Source organism: Acinonyx jubatus, chromosome C1 (genome assembly GCF_027475565.1).
Source record: "Acinonyx jubatus isolate Ajub_Pintada_27869175 chromosome C1, VMU_Ajub_asm_v1.0, whole genome shotgun sequence".
Lineage (NCBI taxonomy): Eukaryota > Metazoa > Chordata > Mammalia > Carnivora > Felidae > Acinonyx > Acinonyx jubatus.
In genome coordinates this window covers 161,230,425-161,236,431 of record NC_069381.1, presented here as the reverse complement: position 1 = coordinate 161,236,431, position 6,007 = coordinate 161,230,425, and the positions used below count along the sequence as shown (strand labels likewise).

At 45.3% G+C, this 6,007-nt stretch overlaps 1 pseudogene; it reads right to left on the bottom strand.

Annotated features, from left to right (window-relative positions):
- Window positions 1-240: 240 nt before the first annotated feature.
- Window positions 241-671, bottom strand: LOC106988853 (60S ribosomal protein L36a-like; annotated as a pseudogene).
- Between the last annotated feature and the right edge of the window lie 5,336 nt (window positions 672-6,007).

Sequence of the window (6,007 nt, the reverse complement as noted above, 5' to 3'; positions counted from 1 at the left end):
AACAATTCACTGTTACAGTGTCTCTAAAATTTTCAATGTACCTCCCCACTGTGGGGGAATCTACGATACAGAAATGCAATGAAAGCATCAGTATATAAGGATGTATTTACCAAGATGTGTTTATTTCAGTATTGTTTGTAGTGGGGGGGGGGGGGATAAGCCCTTGAATGTCTATTAGTAGAGTTACAGATGAATAAATTCTGGCACATTCTTACTGTAAGCTATTATGTGTATGCTTAAAAGAGTGATTTAGATTTGTGTGTATTGACCTGGAAGGATGTCCATGTGTACTGTTTTGTTTTCGAACATAACCTCCAGATTTTTTCATCTTCATAATATAACAAAATCTGAAGCTTAGAACCGGATCGCTTGGCCCTTTCTCTTATCTCCTCCAAGTTCAAGATGCTTGCCTGTCTTCACAGTGGGCATTCTCTTAGAGCTGCAGTTGGGGCTCAAGACATTCAAGCCTCAACACAGTCTTCTTTGTAGTGTCAGCCTTTTTCTGGGAAATCGGCTTAGTCTGCTCACCATAGCCTCTCTGCTTCCTATCCTAACACCGCTTTCCCTGGGCATACAGAGAATCTTTGCCTTTCTTGTACGGGGTCACTTTGTGGGGTTGGGGCTTGGCACACCTCTTGCAGAGTCCGGCGGGTCTCAGGAACATTCACCATGTTCGCCAGAGCGCTATTGGCTCAGAAAGAAAGAGCTACATGGGTTCTTTAAAAAGCCGCTGCCAAAAGAGTGTCAGAGTATAAACCCATCTTCCTACAAATATCTATGTGTCGTATATTTATATCTGCTGGGTAAGCACTGAAAAGTACGTGAAAGAATAAAAGCCAGATTGTCACTTTTGCTGGGGGGTTAGGGTTTGGGAGATTCTTTAATGTGTTAGAACAAGCATATATTGGGGCACCTGGGTGGCTCAGTTGGTTAAGTGGCCGACTTTGGCTCAGGTCATGATCTCGCGGTCCGTGAGTTTGAGCCCCGTGTCGGGCTCTGTGCTGACCGCTCGGAGCCTGGAGCCTGCTTCAGATTCTGTGTCTCCCTCTCTCTCTCTCTCTCTCTCTCTCTCTGACCCTCCCCCGTTCATGCTCTGTCTCTCTCTGCCTCAAAAATGAACGTTAAAAAAAATTTTAGAAGAAAAAGAACAAGCATATATTAGTTTTGCCATTAAGAGACGATACAAAGAGGGAAATTTCAGAAACTTGGTGAGGATTCAATGCAACAATACTTGTAAAATGCTTATTATAATCCCTGATATCTCGTAAGCATCTGAGAAATGCTGGATATTATTGTTTGCTTTTTTTCTCCAGTTAGATATAGCAGACAGTAGCCTGGCTCTTGCCTTCCTCCACACTATCCTTTATTGCATCTATGTGCTGGATGGCTGGTAGTCTCTGAGTGCAGCATGCACTCTGTCACCCTTAGGCTTTTGCATGTACAAGTCCCAGTCTTAGAAGCTCGAATTCCCATTCCTGCACTGGTTAGCCGCTTTGCAGCTCTCAGGGTCTCAATTAAAAAAAAAAATTTTTTAATGTTTATTTACTTTTGAGAGAGAGAAAGAGAGAGACAGAGAGCAACAGAGACAGAGTACAAGCGGGGGAGGGCAGAGAGAGGGAGACACAGAATCTGAGGCAGGCTCCAGGCTCCGAGCTGTCCAGGCGAGGCTCGAACTCAATGACCATGAGATCATGACCTGTGCTGAAGTCAGACACTTAACCGACAGAGCCTCTGAGGTGCCCCTCTTAGGTCTCAATTTAAGTGCCTTCGTGACCTGCAAGTGAAGGCGAGATACCTGTCCTTTCTGGGCTGTCTGCCCCGTGCTATAATACCCGGCACCCTCATTGGAATAGTCTGTCTGTGGGACTGTGTCTATCCATCTTTGCATTTTCAAGGCTGTGAAATGGGTCCTCAGTAAACACAGAGTAGCCGAGTGAAGAGGGCTAACTGGTTGTATGACCAAACCGGAAGAGAAAGGCAGATTGAGTTTCCCAAGAAAAGCTTGGGACACTGGACAGATAGCGTCACTGGGTCTATGTTCTGGGTGCCTGCTTGTGTTCTGTAAGCGTAGTATTTTCATTTCTCAGGTTTTTGCAAATTGGAAAAGGACTAAGGTGCTGCTACTTTTTAAATGATTAATTTGTTCAGATTATCATATAATGTCCCTCCAATTTAGACGTTATTAACTTCCCAGAGCAGTTAATAACTACTCTTTATTAACTCTCTGTATATGCACAAAAACCTCAGATTAACCAGTGTCAGATAAAAGCAATGGAGAAAATACATTGCAGAAGAGAAATTCTGAGAAGCGCTTTGCAGATCGTGGTTGCGGCTACAATATAAACAAGTTGTACAGCCCTTACTGGCAGAGGAACCATTTATTGGCTCTGTTTAAAATACCATTATCAAAAAAGGCAAAATTAGGACTCTCACAGAGATATAAAATAAATACACATTAAAGATTTTCCTTAACTCGTGGATCAATGAGGGACCACAGATGTTATAACTGATTTAAAAGAGAGTCCAGAGAAGAGATACTGTAGGAATGGCCAACACTGAAATGAATAAGAAAATGAAAGCTAAAATGAAGCCATAGTTATGGTGATAAATGTCGACTCGGTTGCAGAGTGGCTGAGTCAGAAGGGGCATGTCCCGTGCGATGGCTGGTTTCAGCAACATGGCCTCTCCATGTGAGATTATACTTGAATGTACCAGAAGCTCTTTGGAAAATTGATTTTACTCCCTGGGTTGTGTTGTAAAATTTGGGGGCAGGGGGAAGAATGGCTCACAAGGGCCAAAATAGCTACGGGAAAACCCTTATTTCCTCATAAACCAAGAGATAAAATGGGGAGGGGGTGGGCGAAGAGCCCTCCCTATTCAACTGAAGGAAATACAAACACGTGAGGCGTGGAGGTAGATTCAAGAGGTGAGAGATTCCAGACATCGGCGACAGTGAAGTAGGTGCCCGGTGGGACTGGGGCAGGAGTAGAGGGGAGTCATTCAGCATCAAGCCACGTATGGGGTAGTGGAGCAAATGGCATCGAGCTGGTGAGCAGCATGATGGAGGAATGATCACATCCGCGGAAGGAAGGCGGAGAGCACTGACAAGTCGCAGAAATTGTAGGAAATGATCTCCATTTGGGGACAAACTTGAGCTCTTAACATTTTGGGTTGGCAAGGTATTGATCAGGTGGATTGAGAAACGAGCTGTTATAATAATACTGAAAAGAGTGTAGCGTTGCCAGATCTGGAGAGAGGGGGAAGGCAAAAAAAAAAAAAAACAAAACAGTGACCAGGATCATTAGTTCAATTTTATGTTCAGACGAACAACATTGTTTTTTGTACAAGTAGGTCCCATGCGGTATTTGGAGCATACTCCTACTAGAACATTTTTTTCTGTTTATCCGAAATTCACATTTAACTGAACATTCGGTATTTTATCTGGCAATCCTAACTGGTGGGACACTTTTGGAGACTAGCTGTACAAATTGCTAGGTCTTTCGCCATGCCGACTGCCTGATCCCTATTCCACGTGTGGCATGCGGCCTGCTGACTGAGTTATCTTATCTACCCTTATCCAAGGTCATGCTCCCTCTCCTTACAACCAACTGATTAGCATGGGCCGTGGATTTGGCCTCTGAAGTATTCTCAAATCCACACCATTGTCTTCATCTCTACTGTCTGAGCTCCAGGTCAGGCTCTCATCCTCCCCTGGCCTAGAGGTTTGCAGATTTCCTACATTACTCCTCCAGTTTTCACCTTCTCCAGTTCCTCCTACGTGTTGTCAACAAGTTGGCTTTCTGGATCACATTCCCCCCCCGCTTACTTCCAGTAGGAGATGATTCAAACCCCTGAGCATGGCCCTCCACAATCTGATCTTGTTCTACTTCTCTGGTCATGACTGCCACACTCTCACTGCCCCACCTTCCTCCTGTCCTAGACCCAACAGTTGTTCACACCCCCGAGTCTTACAGATGCTGTCCGCGGTGCCTTCTTCTCCTCCGTCATACTACCAGCTCCTGCTTCAAAAGCCTATTTCAATATTACCTTCCCTCTAAAACCTCCCTGCGATGCCAAGCTTTCCTCTCCCAATCCATTCAACCTTCTGTTCCCTGTGCCTCCATTATACCATTATATTGTGAAAGCACGCGTCAACTTCTATTGTCGGTGATCGTACATTTCTGTCTTGCTCGCTGGACTGTGAGCTTCTCAAGGACAAGGATCTTGTGTTAATATACAGAACCTAGCATAGTGCGTGATGCAGAGTATCAGGATAAGAAGTGGCGATCTGCAACTCTTATATCTATCTCCATCGGTGAAGGAGATTGTTGTGGATCGCTTGAAGATGATGCTGCAGCAACTGGAGGTACCAGGAAGCTAGCTGGTTAGAGATGGAATACATACAGGTGCCTATTTTTCTGGTTCACTGGATTGCACACAAGTGATCGTGCTCCCACACATTTTAGCACGGGCGTATGCATGTTTATCGAGCATTAAGCATATAGGTACAGATGTCTAGTACAGAACGAAGACAGCGGGGAATGACTACTCCTGCCACTGGAAGTTACTGGAGGAGCCTTCATCACAGACTCGAGGATACTTCAAGTCTAGGAAGTTCGGAGTCAGGGAAAGAGCCTGACTCGCTGTCTTTTTATATCCCTTCCGAATGTGTAAAGCACCGGTGAAACTTACCATTGTGACAAGATACACCTGATCACCTTCAGCATCGCCTACGTTTCAACTCTTCCCAAATACTTCTGAATACACCCAACTTTTACACTTGTGAACAGTTTCCCTTGTAGAGTTCATCGTCTGGCCACGTCCTACGTATGAACCCTCGGCTCAGCCCCCCGCGATATCGGAGAAGTCAAGAAAAGAGAAACCCCTTGCAAGCATTGCAGTCTTAGGGGCTTTTGCTTATTTTATTTCTTCCACAGGGACTGTAACTCCTGAATTTCTCATAGTAGAATTAAAAATTGTGTGTCATGAGGTTACGGGTGAAAGGAAGAGAGATTATGCAGCTTTTTGAAATGTAGTCCCAGGATCCCCCGCACGAGAACCCTTTGGTACGCTTGTGTAAAAAGCAGATTTCCGAGCCCGATCTTCAATTTACCCAAACAGAGTTTTGTTGGAGTGGATCCAGAAAACTGTATTTTAAGTCAGCTCTGTAGCGTATTATTTACTACACAGACTGAGAGCTGCTGGACCAGATGCACACAGCAGAGAAGACTCCACTCACAGGCAGCGGGGCGCTCCCCTGTAGAGGAGACGGGTGACCAAAGATCCCTTTCAAAGCGCTGAGCTCTTTCAGACCATCACGACTGCCACATTCTGGGTCATTGCTGTCACGGCTCTGGAGCTGTCCAAACTATCACCTTCTCGGCGCTGCTCAGAGCTGCCGCTGGCCGGCCGCCGGGTGAATCGTTTGAGCTGGTGAGCTCAGCCAGGTAACTCGGTGTGCCGAGGTAAGGCGAGAGATTTCCAGGAGGACAAGACTCTCGAGTAACACCTGGGCCACTGGCCAAGGAAGCAAAGGGTGTATTTCTGAATAGGCGATAAAGCGCACGATGACGTTCCGGGAGGCTTTTGGACACTTTGCTGGAGACCAACCAAATAAAACTCAAATTTTATACCTGAATACAGTAGTATCCCTTTAGCCATGGTTTTGCTTTCCATGATAGCAGTTACCACAGCCCGCAGTGGGTCTAGAAGCAGATGATCCTCATTCTGATGTGTGGTCAGGAGGTCGATGGTAGCCTAACGCGACGTCACAATGCCTGCACCATCCGCCTCACTTCACCTCATCACTTGGGCATTTTATCAGCTCAATCGTCACAAGAGGTATGGTACGACAAATTATTTTGAGACAGAGAGAGACCACATTCACATGGCTTTTATTATAATATATTTTTTTACGATTGTTCTATTAGTGATTTCTCACCCTGCTTAATTTGCAAATTGCACTTTATTCAAATTATGTGTGTATCAGAAGACCATCGAATAGATG